The sequence below is a fragment of the Meles meles genome, chromosome 9 (assembly GCF_922984935.1).
Source record: "Meles meles chromosome 9, mMelMel3.1 paternal haplotype, whole genome shotgun sequence".
Classification (NCBI taxonomy): Eukaryota; Metazoa; Chordata; class Mammalia; order Carnivora; family Mustelidae; genus Meles; species Meles meles.
The window spans coordinates 102,523,499-102,540,437 of NC_060074.1; positions in this window are offsets into that span (position 1 = coordinate 102,523,499).

Here is a 16,939-nt window from a genome sequence, read left to right on the forward strand (position 1 = left end):
GTCCCGTTTTCACTTATAGTGCAATCAGATGCAAACACTATTGGAAGAAAATGTGAAAATATAAGGAGCTGTGACGTCACATTTAACTCCATACATCCATCCCAACAAGTAAAGGCATGATCAGCAACTGTTTGCTAAAGATCTATTGTAGCCAAACATAATCATCTCAATCTGTTAAATTTGATCTGCTTTTCCTGACTTTTTACTTGGTGCCAGTTTTCAAAGAAACCTTATGATGAAGAAAAAATTCCCAACAATAACAAAGGTGCCAGCCAAGTGTCTCTGGCTCCTGTCAAACTTCCTCAGTTTCTATTGCCTCATTCCAAGATAGAGAGAGCATCCTTTCTGAGAGTTCTCATTCTATCATTCATCTTGGATGTTGAAAGTTGATTTTTATAGATTTGCATTAAGCAGTGGTTTATAGATTGCCCCATTGTAAAGCCCTTTGGGGGATTTTCTAATAACGGTAGCAAAGCAAAAGTTTTAGACCATGCCAGAAGATCAGTCACCACATGTTGCTATCATCTCTGTGCTTCTACAGCATCCCAAAGAAATTAAGAAGGCATCTGGAAATGAAGGCCTAAGGCTGTTGGATATTACAGATCTGGACTTCAGAAAGAAGGAGTGAAAGAATGTTCTTTTTCATATTGTGCTAATAATGTTATCTAGTTTAATGGATATCTGATTTATATGCCTCCAGAAGGAAAGCAGCTCTCTGCTCTGTGAATCCAAAACAGACATGCCCTGTGAACTGGGTAATGAGGAAAAGCAGTCAATTTCTAATTCTCCGAATGCTGTCTCAAGGCCATTTCCTTTTTCTGCACTTAAAAGACACAGCAACTTGATGGAACCTAAAAAAGGTAAGAGTGCTTATGTGGGCATTTTAAGATATGTCATAATGAGATCTCACTTCTCTTCCTCAAGGAAATAATGAACCCATTTAATTGAAACAAGGGAATGTTTCAGAACATCATGAGAGAAATATTAGTTGAAAGGTGTTGGGTATTGCTTTTGGTTTTGTTTTTCACTTTCTCATTATCTCCTGCAAATTAAATTGCTAAACATTATCTAAAGTTTCATTGTGTCTGGAAGAGGTATTTGTTTAAATATTCAAAAATTCCTCTATGTTAGAATTATATCCACCTCCATATAAGAGAAGCTTGAAAACAGCTTGAGCAAATAGCGGTTTCTATTTCTGATGTGACTAGCAGTTAAGAGGTAAGTGGCATACATGGGTGCAGTGGCTTTATGATGTTACCAGGACCTTGCGTCCCTCTATCTTTCTTTTCCACAGTCTTTAGTACACCTCTCATCCTGTAGTGACAAAATGGCTAAAGTGCATATGTGTTCCAGGGAAGAAGTTGGGGATAAGTACAAAAGGGGAAATGTGTGTGAAGCTGAGTCATCCTTTTTTTCTCAGGAAAATAATAGCTCTCCTGGAATCTCTACTAAGTCATTCCATCTTAGATGTTAAAACAGAGATGTAGAGTCATCCTTATTTGCAAGGGAGTCTGTGGAAGTAAGTTTTTTGGTTTTAAACTGAACACATTGCTATCCCCAACAATATCAGGGAATTTTTGTTTATAAATACAAGGTCAAATGAAGGGCAAGAAAGTAACAGTGTCTAATACAATCTACCCCTCAGGTTAGATAGGTTTCTTCACAAAGGGCTCAAGCCCAAAGGGTCACTCAGTTTCTTAATCTTGTTCAAAGTCCAGATCTCCAGCCATTATATAATCTCTCTGCCTAGATAAGATGAGGCTTCTCTTGATTTAGCGATCTTTAAGACTAAAAGACAAGTTATCTCTCCCAAATACTCAATATATAATAGTGGAAAGGGAATCAGATTATAATAACAAGTATTCTCATTGGGAACAAGGGATGTAGAAAATCAGCATATTTCTTAAATAAGAATAGTGAGGAGTTTAGGATGTGCTTGGTCAATCTGATGGGACTCCATTTTGTTATCTGGGCAAATCTCCCTCATTCACCATAAATCACTGTTCTGGTTCTGACCTCTGGGTGGATACCTCTAGTGTGTTAAATCCCAAGGCAACATCTAAAATGGGAATTAGAGTGCATGCCTCTCTTAGAAGCTTCAGAGTTTCTTCTTGTGGTTAAGTTTAGAGGTCCAGGTATAGCCATGAGAGTTGAACATATAAACGCAAGCCTGAATTTTTTAGATTCCATCTGAAACTTAGTAAATTTCATGCTATGTGCAGGTGAAATCTTGCCCAAACTTTCTCTTTTAACTTGAAGACCCGTATCTTTTATCAGCTGACTTTTGTACTCTACTTATCCCATTAGCCTTTGCTATAGTGTCCAATCGTTACCTTGAGATAATCTAAAATAATCTCCCTTCACAACACCATTCCTTCTCTGTCAGCTTACCTCTTAGTAGAAGATACTTAATGAAAGGTGTTTGAGAACATCTAGAGGCCACAGTCTAATCTTCTGCTAAGGCCCACTACCTCATAGCAGTGTTTATAATGGCTTATGTTTGATGCACAAGAGTAAATTTTTTAAAAATATTTTATTTATTTATTTGACAGACAGAGATCACAAGTAGGCAGAGAGGCAGGCAGAGAGAGAGGAGGGGAAGTAGGCTCCCTGCTGAGCAGAGAGCCCAATGTGGGGCTTGATCCCAGAACCTTGGGATCATGACCTGAGCTGAAGACAGAGGCTTTAACCCACTGAGTCACCCAGGTGCCCCAAGAGTAAATTTTTTCAACATCAGATATTATGGGACTTTTAGTCAATTTATATTGCAAACCATAGTAGGTAGAAAGCATCTCCTTAGCATAGCTATTATTGTTCATTACCTCTTTGCAGACTGACTAGCTCTAGCCTGAATTACTTTCACTCTTACAAAATTTTGCTAACATGGGAAAGAAGTAACCAGCAAATGACAATCATCAGAACTTTTTCCTCAATATCCTTCAAGGCTATATCTTTGGTCAATATGTGGTCTACATCCCATATACTACAGGTGACAAATTGGCCAAAGGTTTTTCTGCCAATAACAAAGATGGCCAGCTTGCAATATCTGGGTGCTCACCACCCATAACCTCCCTCCTTCACTCAGCCAAAGGTACATTCTATACTCTATGACTCTTACACTCCACCATATAATATCAAATTCTGTATTGGTTAAAATAGGATATAGCTGCATATAACATAATAGAAGCTTGACAATGATTATTTAACTGAATTGTCTCTCTTGAGACAAGAAAGCAACATGGTACATTTGCGATGCCATCAGGAGAATCAGGCTTCCTGTAGCTTTGCTCAGCCATCTTCAGGTACTGGCTTGTGTCCTTCTAATCAAAAGTTTGCTGTTTTATAGAACTGAGTCATAACAGAGTTAGGCATATATTTTTAATTTGAGAGACTGTTACTTCCAAGCAATATCGGGGATCTTTTAGTAAGAAAGAAAGGAGAATGGATATTTATTAAACATTTATCAGAGTTTGCCACCATTTCTGAACCCCAAGCTAGAGTAACACACTTGGTAAAGTGGTTGGAGAATTTGTCTTGTGAAATACAGCCAAGTCCTGTGGGGGCATTTGAGTTCAAGTGAGGTGTGATGGAAGAGATTTTCTGATCCCTTTTACTACACACTATGATGGAAAAATATTGAATCACGATGATGACACCTAGTTTATTCTCTTAGTATATAGATGAAGGCAACTATTACCAGAGTAATACTGTGTAACACAACTCCATGGTCTTGAACAACCATCATTTCTTTTCATCCTATCATCTGTGCATTGTTTGTGTCTTGGCTGATGTAGGTTAAGTTCAACCTGTCTTGGCTCCACACTGTAAAGTCCATATCAGTTCCACATGCCTGTCATTCTTCCTGGGACTAGTCATACCTGTTCTTCCCAACAAAAAAGCAGAAACACAAAAGGTCACGTCCATCCATGCAACCATATTTCAAAACTCTACTGGTATTACATCTGCTAAAGCCCTATTGACTAAAACAAGTCACATAGCTAAGCCCAAACTCAATCTGCTTCCTCAGGCAGGAACTCCAAAGACACATAGCAAAACATGTAAGTACAGAGTAGGGGAAAAAATTTGAGGCTAATAACAAATCTACCATCAGCTTGGCCCATGACAATATCTAACACAACACCCATTTCCCATTTATGGCAAGAGAGACAATTGTTATACTTTCTATTATAGCAATGTGTAAAAATATAAAAACATAATTTCTGTACAAAAGGATTTCTTTGTAAGGTGCTTTTTTTTTTTTTTCTTTCACTTTTTGTAAGAAAAGATGGTAATGGCTGGTTAATTTTATGTGATTCCTACACAAAGGAAAATTACTTCATGGTTTATATCAGGGAACTTCAGGATAATAAAGAAATCTAATTGAAGGGTTTTATTTATTTGTACACTTTTGGGAAATTGTGGTTTATATTTTGAAAGATAAATTTAGGGATAATACAGGTATTTATCTCATATGACTTTACTGCTGGAAGTATCACACAGCCCATTTATTCCAAAACCCAACCAAGTCTAGGAATTATTTATTTTCCACATTCCTTATAGATGAACAGTCAGGCTACACTTCCTGTGGTGGAACGGTCACCTCGTCAAAGATAGCTCACTCCATTGTCCATAGCTGGCAAAGTCAGAGTCTTCTTCCCCTTTCCCTTACTTCTGGAAACCTAGAAAGAGTTGTCATTTCTATTTCAGAACTTTTTTAGTTTTCTAGGGCTATCATAGCAAATGACCACAAACTGGATAACTTAAAATAAGAGAAATTTATTATCTCGCACTTCTGGAAACTAGAAGTCTGAAATCCGTATTGGCAAGACCTGCTCCCTGTGAAGGCTCTTGAGAAGAATCCTTCTGTGCCTCTTCCTAGATTCTGGTGGCACCTGGTAATCCTTGGCATTCCTTGGCTAATAGCTGTATCATTCCAATCTCTGCTTTTGTCTTTACATGGTCTTTTTCCCCTATATGTTTCTCTATGCTCTTCTTTTCCTATAAGGACACCAGCCATTAGAATCCCCTTAACCCAGAATGATCTCGTCTTAATTTAATTATGTCCAGAAAGAGTCTATTTCCAAATAAAGTCACATTCTGAGGTCCCAAGTATACATGATTTCATTTCTTTATTAAGCTTTGCCATTACTCAACCACTAAAAAGACCACTTCAAATATTTGAACAGAGATATTATGTTCCTGCCTTGGTCTTCTCTTCTTTAGCCTAACACCCAATACCTCCAAATCTCCTTAAATTACATTGTTCCCAGACCTTCACCATCTAGATAAACTTTGTTCAGCATTCCAAAAACTGACATTGTGAACCGTATTTACAGTTGAGCAAAACTATAAAAAGAACTTTAGGAAAAGGATTATTTGTAAACATGCACACCCAAGGAACAGTAAGTGATTTTTTGCAACTAGTATTTTAGCCTGGTGGGCAAAATACCTGCCCGCTGGATCCTGTACTTGGTGATCCAAGATGAGAAAGATATTACATCAGAAATCATCTCCACTGTCCGGATGGTGACTTTTATACTACATTGGGTGCTTTTTAGATTGCATTTTACTACCTATGTCAAAGACCAATACTGGTCAAGACTTATTACCCACCAATGAGCTGTAAAGAGACTGCTGGAAAGGGCATTGGAGGCCACTGAAAATATAGATCATACTCGGCTAGGGCAAAAATGCCCCTGGCCCAGGACTTTATTAGCATTATAGTTTCATTACTGCCCTTTCAGCCCTGCTTCAGAGTCTCCCATTGTACCCCAGGCATTGGAGTGTCAAAGACTATTCAAAGATTGGACTATTGAAAATATCCTTGATCCTACCCTACAACACCACAGCAGGGACCACATCTCAATTAACGCCATCCAAAGGTTTTGTAAGTGGGCACGAGGTCTTGCTCTAAACATTGTGGGAGAATTAATCAAACACACTATTTATTTAGCTTCTACAATCTATTCAACAAGCCCTTGTCCCTGACTTGGCCATCTATTGGTGGATGGAGAAAACTGGGAGAAGGTAAATGAGGTGGAATAAATCAGCTTAGTAGACAAATGTTAACAGCTTCTGGAGACATACAGACTTGGATTCATAATTCTGGATCTGCAACTTACTAAGTAATTGTGACCTTGATCAATTTACTAATCTCTCTAGGCCTCAAATTCTTCTTCTGGAAAATGGGAATAAAAATAATAAATCTATGTATTTTGTAATGTTATTGTGAGGACTAAATGAACAAATGCAGGGCCCCTGGTTGGCTCAGTTGCTTAGGCTTCTTACTCTTGGTTTTGGCTCAGGTCATGATCTCGAATTCATGAGAACAAGAGCCCCAGTGAACTCTCCACTGAAGATGGTGCCTGCTTGGGATTGTCTCGCCCTCTCCCTCTGACAACACCCCCCCAAAACATGTCCACTCTCTCTCTCTCTCTCAATAAGCAAACAAGCAAATAAATAGATAAATGCTGTGTACCCAGCAGAATCTCTAGCATTTAGTAAATATGAGTTGTTGTTGTTGTTGTTGTTGTTGTTTTATGTTATCATTATTTTTTTTAATTTCTTTTCAGTGTAACAGAATTCATTGTTTATGCACCACACCCAGTGCTCCATGCAATACGTGCCCTCCATAATGCCCACAACCTGGCTCCCCCAACCTCCCACCCCTCGCCCCTTCAAAACCCTCAGATTGTTTTCAGAGTCCATAGTCTCTCATGGTTCATCTCCCCCTTCAATTTCCCTCAACTCCCTTCTCCTCTCCATCTCCCCATGTACTCCGTGTTCTTTGTTATGCTCCACAAATAAGTGAGACCATATGATACTTGACTCTCTCTGCTTGACTTATTTCGCTCAGCATAATCTCTTCCAGTCCCGTCCATGTTGCTACAAAAGTTGGGTATTCATCCTTTCTGATGGAGGCATAATACTCCAGAGTGTTTTTGTTGTAACAATAATGATGCAAAACAGGAAAATAATTTTGAAAAGGGAAAATAAATCTAGAAAACACAAAGTATCTGACTGCAACACTTACTATGATGCTACATTAACCAAAGCAATGTAGTATTGAGAAAAGATAATAAAATTGTCCAATGACAAAAATAATTTTATTTTAAAGTAATGGGCAAAATATTTGAACATGTACTTCACTGAAAAAAAAAAAGAGAGAGAGAGAAAGAGAGACATATGGATGGCAAATAAACACATGTGAAGATAACCAGTGTGACTGATCATTAGGTAAATGCATATTAAAGCCACCAGAATTCCTAAAATCAAAAGACTGAAAATACAAAGTGTTGGCAAGCATGTGGATCAATTCTTAACACTCATACACAACTGGTAAAAATATAAAAATCATACAGTCTCTTGGGGAAAAAGGTTGAGAGTTTCTTACAAAGCTAAACATATTCTACCATATAACCCAGTATTCAACTCCAAGGCATTTCCCAAGAAAATTGGAAATAAATGTCTATACAAGGAACTACACAGGAATGTTCAGTGTTGCTTTATTCATAATCACCCCAAACTGTTAAACAACCCAAATGTCCGTCAGATATAGTTTTGGAGTGTGTTGAGGTCCAGAGCTGATGGCCAAAAGGAATTCTTGAGACATCTTTGTCTCAAGAAAGAATTCTTGAGACATTTTATTAAAGCACAGGAACAGGACCCCTGGGCAGAAAGAGCGGCTGCCCTGGGGTTGTGAGGAATGGCTGGTTATATACTTGGGAGCTGGGGGTGATAAAGAAAAAGGGAGATGTCCTAAAGAACTTTCATATGCTAAAGAAGACTCTCAGGATGCTGAAGGCTTTGCTATTGTCTAGTTAAGACTGTGTTTCCTTCTAGTAAGACATAAACATTAACACAGTTGGGAGCTTTTTGGGGTAATGTTAGAGTCTTCCCATCTCATGTCCTTGTCAATGGGCTTCAGGTCATAAAGAAATTTTATTTTGTTTACTTTCCCTTCTGCCTCTGTTTCCCACATCACTCACGGAGGGGAGGGTGAGGTTCGGACTCCAGGAAATTGAGTTACGGGTCTCTGAAAGTTAGGCTATTGATAAGAATGCTTTTTCCTTGTATGTCATTAAGACATTAGTGAACTGTTGGAGACTCGTGTCCTGCAGGAGCGTGATCTCTATCAGTTAACCATGTGGTTTTTTTTCCCTTCCCTTAGTTTTAGGACAGCCTGGATTGCTTGCGGAATGTCACATATGTCCCACCAGGGAGTGGGGAGAGGGGCTTGAAAGGTGTCAGCTCGTGTTTTGCCCCTCAGCTTGCCTTCTGCCCCCACATCAAATCAACTTGTGGTAGACAAAGAATTATGGTATATGCATATAATGGATTAATACTCAGTAATAAAAAGAAACAAACATTAATGTGTGTAACCACCGGCTGAATCTCAGAAGCATTGTGTTAAGTGAAAGAAGACACACACAGAATACGATACTTTATATACCATGTGATTTCATTGTATCAAATTCTAGAAAAATAAAATATATAGCGACAGGAAGTAGATCAGCAGTTGCAATGCAAATACATCAGTGGGCTACAGTTGTGGGGAAGGGAATGACTGCAAGGGATATGGATGGTATTCAGGAGGATAACGGAAATGTATTACACCTGTGATGTTTGTTACATCACTACACACATTTGTCAAATCTCATCAAATTCCACCTTTGAAAACAATAAACTGTATTGTTTGTAAAGTGTACTTCATTCGTTATAATAATACAAAAGACATTATAAGGCAATGTTTGATTCATCATTAAAAGATAGGAACTAAAGAATCACATAATGTCAGAAAGTTGAATACACCTTGTCCAATGAACTAATTCTAAAGAGGACAAAAAGCCCAGAAAGTAGAACTGATTACTAATTGCTTACCACAAATTGACTTTGCTCATCTGGGAGGGCTTTTAAACCTAACCCAGTTGCTACAGAAATGCAGTGCCAACCCCCACGAGTTAAATAAAGTGCACAGTCTTCCTATCACTCCCCAACTTTAGGGAAGTGTTTAGTTCGAAAAGAAATGTAGAGGAGACATGTAGGCAAGGAAGCGACAAGTGGAATTTCTACTTAGCCCTGAAAGACCTCCTGTACATGGTGATCTTAGGAGCAGCTGGGCAAGGGGACAACCTGTTGACTTGGGAAGTCAAGGATCCCCATCCAAGGATCCCGACTGGATGGCTGGGAGAAACTGCAGAATGGATACTTTAGAGGAAAATAAAGACACTTAAGAGGGAAACAAGGTGGGAGTAGAAAAGCACAGATGGCATCAGAATGTGACTCTGAATCAGATCTGGAATCAGATCTCAGACTCTGAAGATAAAAATGTGGACCTAGGTCCTATTCTGAATCAACAGGGAGATGTTATTCTCAGCTTAGTGTCCACATTCCTTCCCTTAGGAGATCTAAATCTGTCATTAGACTGGTCCAGGGAGCCACCTGACGGTTGTTGATTAGAAAAATGAGATAAATTGTTTGAGACGTGAGAGTATACTTATTGAACCCACTTGGAGTGGAATGGCTGGGAGAGAAAGTGGGTACAAATTACTGAATTCTAGACGTGGTTCTGTCAGTTTAATCTGTGTGATTTCTGAATCTCGTCTTAATTTCTTCAATGGTTTTAAAAAAAATTCTAGGGTAAAGGGGTGTTAAAAAGAAAGAATGAGCCCAAAATGGAGCCTTTTGTCCCCCATGACAGCAAATCAAGACTTAATTACAGTTTCAGCCTCTCACAGGTATGTGACATTTTAAAAGTCAGTCTGAGATTTCCTAAGAAGTGAGGTCATTTGCATGATTAAAAAAAATTTTTCCTCTTCCCCTCAAAAAGAAGATGTCCTAGCTTACAATCTTTTTCTTTTCTTTTGCCCACAAAAACCTTCCATTTTATACAACTGGGAACATCTCTCCACTTGGTAGGTTGAATGCTGCCCAATTCATGAATTACTTAATAAAGCCAATTAGACCTTCAAATTTACTCAGCTGATTTTTTTTAACAAGGGTGATATGAGAGACATATATAATAATTTACTGGTGGGTGAGAGAATCTTATATAAATCATAAATTGGATGATGATGATGGGCTGTGTCTTTCTATTTAAATACTTGTAATATTTGAGAAGAATAAGTGATATTCTAGAGAGTTTGTATTTGAATTGAACTCTAGTTTAGTTCAAATAAGGAATGATCCTGCCAAAGGCTACCATAGGCTACCAAAAATTAATGCATATGTCCAGGTAACTCCCCAGTGAGCACTGAAGCTAAAAGGTATGAATGTGCAAAAAGGGGAAGTAAGGTCTTATCATTCAAGACGAGTAGGAGAGGGTGGCTTGATCTATACACACAGTATCCAAGGGGGTAATCTCAATTGAGCATATAAGGTTAAGGACAATGAAATGTCATAGTCATAGTAGAAAAATATCAAAGAAATCAGAGATAAGCTCTGTGGGGCCTTTGGTGTAATTCTGATATATAGTATAGACAAAATCAAATTGCTCACTTCCCAAATGGAATCTGTCCTGTCAAAGGAAATAAAGATGATGGAATGAACATCCATAGGAGAAAAGAATTTCAAGATGGTGAAGAAGAGTCCTTTTCATCTGGAAGGCACAGTCCTTTAACAGTGTGGGAGTCACCATTCTCAACACTGCTGCTGGAGAGGAGAATAGAATCTCAGGCCAGAAGAAATGCTGAACACAGGAGAATGGTGTTCCCCTAGTCCGCTGGAGAAAGCTACATGAATGGGGAGGCTTGAGCAGAGAACAAGGAATGAAGATGAAGTGTCACCGCTCGTCATCTTACTTTTGTTAATATTTCACAGAGTACAGCCCAATAACGTCAATTTCATTTCAAAATTTTAAATGTATTTTTTGTTAATTAATTATTTATTTACTTATTTTTAAGTAGGCTTTACACCCAGCACAGAGCCCTATGCAGGGCTTGAACTCACAACCCTGAGATCAAGACCTTAGTGGAGTTCAAGAGTCTGACGCTCAAGCCACTGAGCCAACCAGGTGCCCCATAAAATGTATTTTTTAAAAAGAGGTAGAGCAGGACTCAAGAAAACCACATTCCCATATTGAAGACAAGTTTGGCAACTATTTCTCTAATTTGAATAATAATAATATAATAATTTGCATAAGAACAAGTAGAAAACTTCCCCTCAGTAATCAATTTTAGGAGATGACCTTTAAAGGAGCACAGTTCTCCATAAAATTCATCAGGGTAACACCAATCTAAAACTTCAGTTGGTAATGGAATGACAAATGCAAATAAACGAGTAAAAAGGGGTTCATCGTGGATTCTGGATGAAAGAGAATCAAAGAACACAATCTTCCCAGCACTCTCCAGGTAAGCTTTTCTAACAGACCAACAATTGGGTCGCTTAGGTACCAGTGCTGTGGGAATATTGTGCAAATGTCAGATAAAATGTTCTTTTTACATTATTTTTCTGGCTTAATGACAGTGCATTTGTCAATCGTAATTTTCTATAGAATCTAGAATGTTTTGGCTGGTCAATCAATATCTTGTGGTTTTGGTCATTTTGGGCCAATTCCCCGACCTGTTATAATCTGAAGAATTTAAAAAAAGAAGGTTTTATTTTGTGTACAATATTCTGGCAGACCCTGAAATCTAGATGATTAAACAAGGGTAAAAATGGGGGCAACTGGGTGGCTCAGTCGTTAAGCGGCTGCCTTTGGCTCAGGTCATGATCCCGAGGTCCTGGAATCAAGTCCTGCATCAGGCTCCTTGCTCAGTGGGGAGCCCGCTCCTTCCCCTCCCCCTGCTTGTGTTCCCTCTCTTGCTGCATCTCTCTCTGTTAACTAAGTAAATAAAATCTTAAAAAAAAAAAACAAGGGTAAAAATGCTGTATGAGTTAGCACAAAATACCTCCTAGTTTTTTCTAATGCTTTACTATTTACCTCATCTTATTCATATTATTCCAAAACCATTCCCTATCTGACTTGGACTCCTTTGATTACGAATAATAAAAACTGGGTTGAATAAATAAGCAGAACAAACACCAACAATAAAACAAGTGAGGACAGCTGAGGTATATATGATTCACTCCCTTCTCTTATGAATGGGCTTTACCTCTGTCTCCATGCACACAGTGGAATATGACAGCCCCCTAACTTCCCAGTTTGTAGCACCTCAGTTCAAACTCAGTATATCAAAAACTAAAATCTCTCATCCACTTTCCCAAAATCTTAAAGTGGAGAATTTGATTGTCTTGCTCGAGATAGAGCATCTACCCCTGGGACCAACGAAGGCTAAAGAAGGGTCTGCAGAAGACTGACAGGGCAGCCATGAGAGGACAGAAGGACAATATCCTGTACCCATGGGCATAGTTCTCAAGCAAAAGGTCTTCACAGCTTCTGGAGTGTGGCAAAATATCCTATACGTCAGTGTTTCCCAAGCTATATTCTGTCTACGAATCGCCTGGAAGCCTTGTTCTGATTTGGATCCAATTGTTCATGTGGAACCTGAAAGTTTGCCTTTTTTAGCAAGCTCGTAGGTGAGGTTGATATTGTTCATCTGCAGATCACACTAGCTATTCAAGCAAAATGCCCTCCTGTTGAACACATCTCACTGATTATTACCCTGGGACAGCCTTATGGGGGCACCACTCAGACTCCCACACAAAATCAACCTGCCATAAGGAGCTGAGCAAGCTGATGGCCTCCCACTGTGGGTGCCTTCAGGATTTGCCTCGGCTTTCAAACTGAGACTTCGTCCTCCCTGGGCAACATCTAAACAACCTGCAAGCTTAGTCATATGATGAGGACTGTGTCACTTCTGGCCAGCAGGGATCCCTGTGCCAGAGAACAGAGCTTGGATGATGAAGTGCATAGAGGTCAGCCTCCTGAGGCAAGGAGCAGGGCAGAGAAGATAAAAAAATATTGACTGGGAGTTGGAACTGAGAATAATCAACCCAGTAGAGTAAATTCTGAATTTCAGGTATGAACAAGTATTGGAAAGTGGGAAGAACTGTTGTGGAGAAGGGTGACCTTCCTAAAGAAAAGAAGAATCAAAACAAGACTTAATGTCTGTCTTTAAAAAAATCAAGGATTGTCTCAAGGAAGCTAGTTTTCAGTCTTCTGTCCTGCTTAGAGAACAAGGTAAGTTTTCAAAAATGGGAAGCATATTTCATTTCGACAAAGGGGAAATTTTTTTACAATGGAGCTACCCTGCCGTTAGATGATTTATGGGAGACTGAGTTTTCTGTGGCTGAAAGTATTCAAGCAGGGACTGTTGGGATGGGGACATTCCCAATGGTGTGAAAAGATTAATGGCAATTGACAGGAACCAGAGACCTGACAGGCCTTAAGGGAGTGTTCAGGCTAGTGGGGTGAAGTCCAAGGTCCTGACATTAGGAAGACTGTGGTTAGTCATTATTTCCCAGGTCTGGCTAGGCTGTGTGCCAGACATCCTGGCAAGTACTGATGCCAAAACTCTCTCTTTGACCAAACCTTAGCTAGTCTTCTCAAAGTCCTCTTCTCAAGCTGGCCTCAATGTTTGGACTTCTGTGTTTTTCTGTGAGCACCCAATTTTAACAAAAATTCTACTAAGTCATTTTATAACAAGAATCCCCACCCAGATACCCAGCTTACCCACAGCAAGAATCCTGTCACGTCAGGTGAGCCAGAGTTCCCCCTTACTTCTCATGTTTCCCTCATAGTAATTTTCCATCCACGGAGCTCCACCCTGCTCCTTGGCTACAAATCCCTTTTTTGCCCATGTCATATGCAGAATCAAACCCAGAATCTTTCAATCCCCTACTGCAATAGTTTCTGAATAAAATCTGTTTTTTCACTTTATGTACTGTCTAGTTTGGGTTTTTCTTTAACACCAGAGACATCATGGTTGGTAAAACCCACCAGCCTTTAAGTAGGGAGCCAGATATAAATCAAGAAATTATAACATGAATGCATGCTTACAAACTAAGATAAAAACTCTGCAGGAAAGGAAGATGTTTTTAAGTGATCTAGACCAAAGGAGAGCAGAGGTGATTTCCCTGAACATGTGACACCTGAGCGAAGATCTCAAGCGTGAGAGGGAGATGACAAAGGGTGTGTGTGTGTGTGTGTGTGTGTGTGTGTGTGTGTGTGTGTTGCAGTCAAGGACATGTATCTTCCAGAGTCTTGGTAAGAAGGATAAAGGATATTCAAAAGAGGTAACTGAGGAGAATTTAGTGAGGAGAGTATTCACAGAGGAGGTGTGGGCAGGGTGAACAACTGTGTGCACACACAGGAATCAGCAGTGGGTCCTGATATCAAGATGGAGGTTAGTACTGGAACCCCAGGACAGAGGCAGATACGGGATAAGACTTGCCTCATGGGAGATGTTGCCACAGGTAGTGAAACACATCCACTCACATTTCACTGAGAGAATCCCAGTGAAATCGTTTGCAGAGGTCAGCATCCCAGAACACAGACCAGGGTTGAGACGGATGGGGAGTATACACAGAGAGGCAAGTTGAGTTTAATCATTACAAGGGAAAGGGAGGTGCAGAATGAGAATGAAGGGTACACTAGCCTTAGACCATGTTAAAGGATTTGGATTTTATCAAGAACAATGGAAACCAGAAGAATGTCAGGGCCAACCAGCAGGTTAGGAAAGTGTCTGATATCAGGTCTCAACAAGAATCAGGAACCCTGCTATGGAAACAGGTACTTGGTCAAAACTTTAGTCCTAGGATTCCTGTCATGAAAGTTAGATTATAATGCCTTGTTAAGGCATGTTTACCTCTGATTCATACAGAGGCCGCCTGGAAATGCTTTGTTGAAGACGATGTGAAAGCCCTATCCAAGTTGAGTAGGTAGAGTGCTGCAGTTCACCAGTGATGTGAAATACTGTTAGTCTGTTCTGGAAGGAGGTGAGTAGATTACATCATCGGACATGTTCAAAGCGGGAAAGACCTTATTCATTAGTAATCGCAGATTTCAAGGTTGTTTTTTTTTTCCATTATGAATGGCCTACCAATTTTAGAATTATATTGTCTGTAGAAATTCTGAGGCTTCCAACAACTTGATGGGATAAGGCCCTTGTGCTGAAAACTTCAGTGATTAAGAGGGTTCTTTAAAAATTAAAAATACTTACTGAAGAGATTAAAGTTAAAAACTTGGAGAAAAAAATCCCTCTATTTTTTAAGATTTAAAGACTACATTTTGACATAAAATTCCTTCTAGTTTGCTTTTTTTTAACCTTATTAGTGAAAAAAGAAAAACAATTTTGTTTAACAAGTTGATAATCAACTCTGAAAATTACAAAAGAAGTGGGAGCTTTCTATGAGGCTCACTGGCCGATTTTACCCAGCAAGGGGGACAGAGACTACAGGATCCTCAAGTTTGCTTTGCACAAGAGGACCCCATGTGATTTGGAGCGAGGACATAAGGTATTTATGGTTTTCTCTGAGTGTGAGGAATTAACCAATTAATCCTTATTTTAACCCATCTATTGTTATGACTAATGTAATTAACATTTATTGAGCATTTACTGGACACTGGTCACTCTGCCAAGCCTTTGTATGGATTATCTTACTGAATCCTCAAACCTGGTGATATGCTGGGAAACCAACTCTTTAAAATTCAACTAATTTTAATTTAATTTAAAAATAGCCATGGTTTGTAAAGTCTGCCAATTTTCATATTTTAAGCACTCCCATGAACAATTTAGTAACTATTGAACAATCACCTGCTGTGAATTAGTCCAAGTTTTCTTCTGCTCAACACTGTTTATGAAACTTTATTCATTCAAATACTATGCAATATAGAAATTAAAAAAAGGAAAGAAAAGAAAAGAAAGAAAGAAACATAGTGCAGTGGCCTAAATAAGAGTTTATTTCTCTTGCACATAACAGTCTGGGATGACTTGAGGTCTCTGTTTCTCAAAACTCCCTCTCACCCAGGCTAGATGGGCACCTCTACTATCCTAATCATAGATCCTCAAAGGGAGTTCTAGAAACAGTCTTTGAAGATAGCAGAAAGCAGAAGGAGGAAGAAGATCAGGGAAATCACCCCTAAGATAATTAGAGCTGCCCATATCCTTCCCCTCACACCCCTATCTTAGTCACCTGACCACACGTAGCAGCAAGAGAGGCTGGAAAATTTTGCTTATGGCAGTCACTTGCCCAGCTAACACTGGGTGTGCTCTGTAAGAACAGACTGGACTTGGGGCACCTGGCTGGCTCTGTAAGTTAAGCATCTGCCTTCTGTCAGGTCATGATCCAAGGGTCCTGGGATCAAGCCCTACATTGGGCTCCTCTCCATCTGCTTCTGTCCCTCCCCATGGCACATGCTCTCTCTCTCTTCCTCTCAAATAAATAAATAAAATCTTAAAAAAAAAAAAAAGGAAAGACTAGACTTTGGTGATGGTCAGTCATCTCTGCCACACCCTACTCAGAATGCCCATAACACAGTAGAGTCCTGGTGAAGAATTCTGGCCACCATCTGACACCTAGCTCACTGTACCAACTATCTGACTTCAGGATGCACTTTTTCGTGTCCTTTCCTATAAAATAGAGGCAATAGTAGTATTTATACCGCATGGATTTTTTTTTTTTGTAAGGAATACATAAGTTAATAACATTGAAATCTTGGAAGGGTTCATGGTATACTATAAGCATTCATTTTAAGGTAGTTATTAATATTCTTGCTTAGTAGACATGCGAACTGAGGCATATGAACATCACACACAGAATTGGCAAAGATAATAATTTGAGTTTTTCTCACTCCCTCCTCATTCTAGAAGTTTTTGACAAATCATGTGGCCTGCTTTGCTTCCTTAAGCCAGTTGTATCTCGGGCTAACCAAAAGGACTTTCAAAGTAAGAATCAAAGTTGGATAAAGCAGAGGCCAGGAGAGTTATATTCTTATTTGCAATGCTGAATACTTCTCAGGGTAAAATTTTTTTTCTTTTTTTTTTTTTTAAAGATTTTA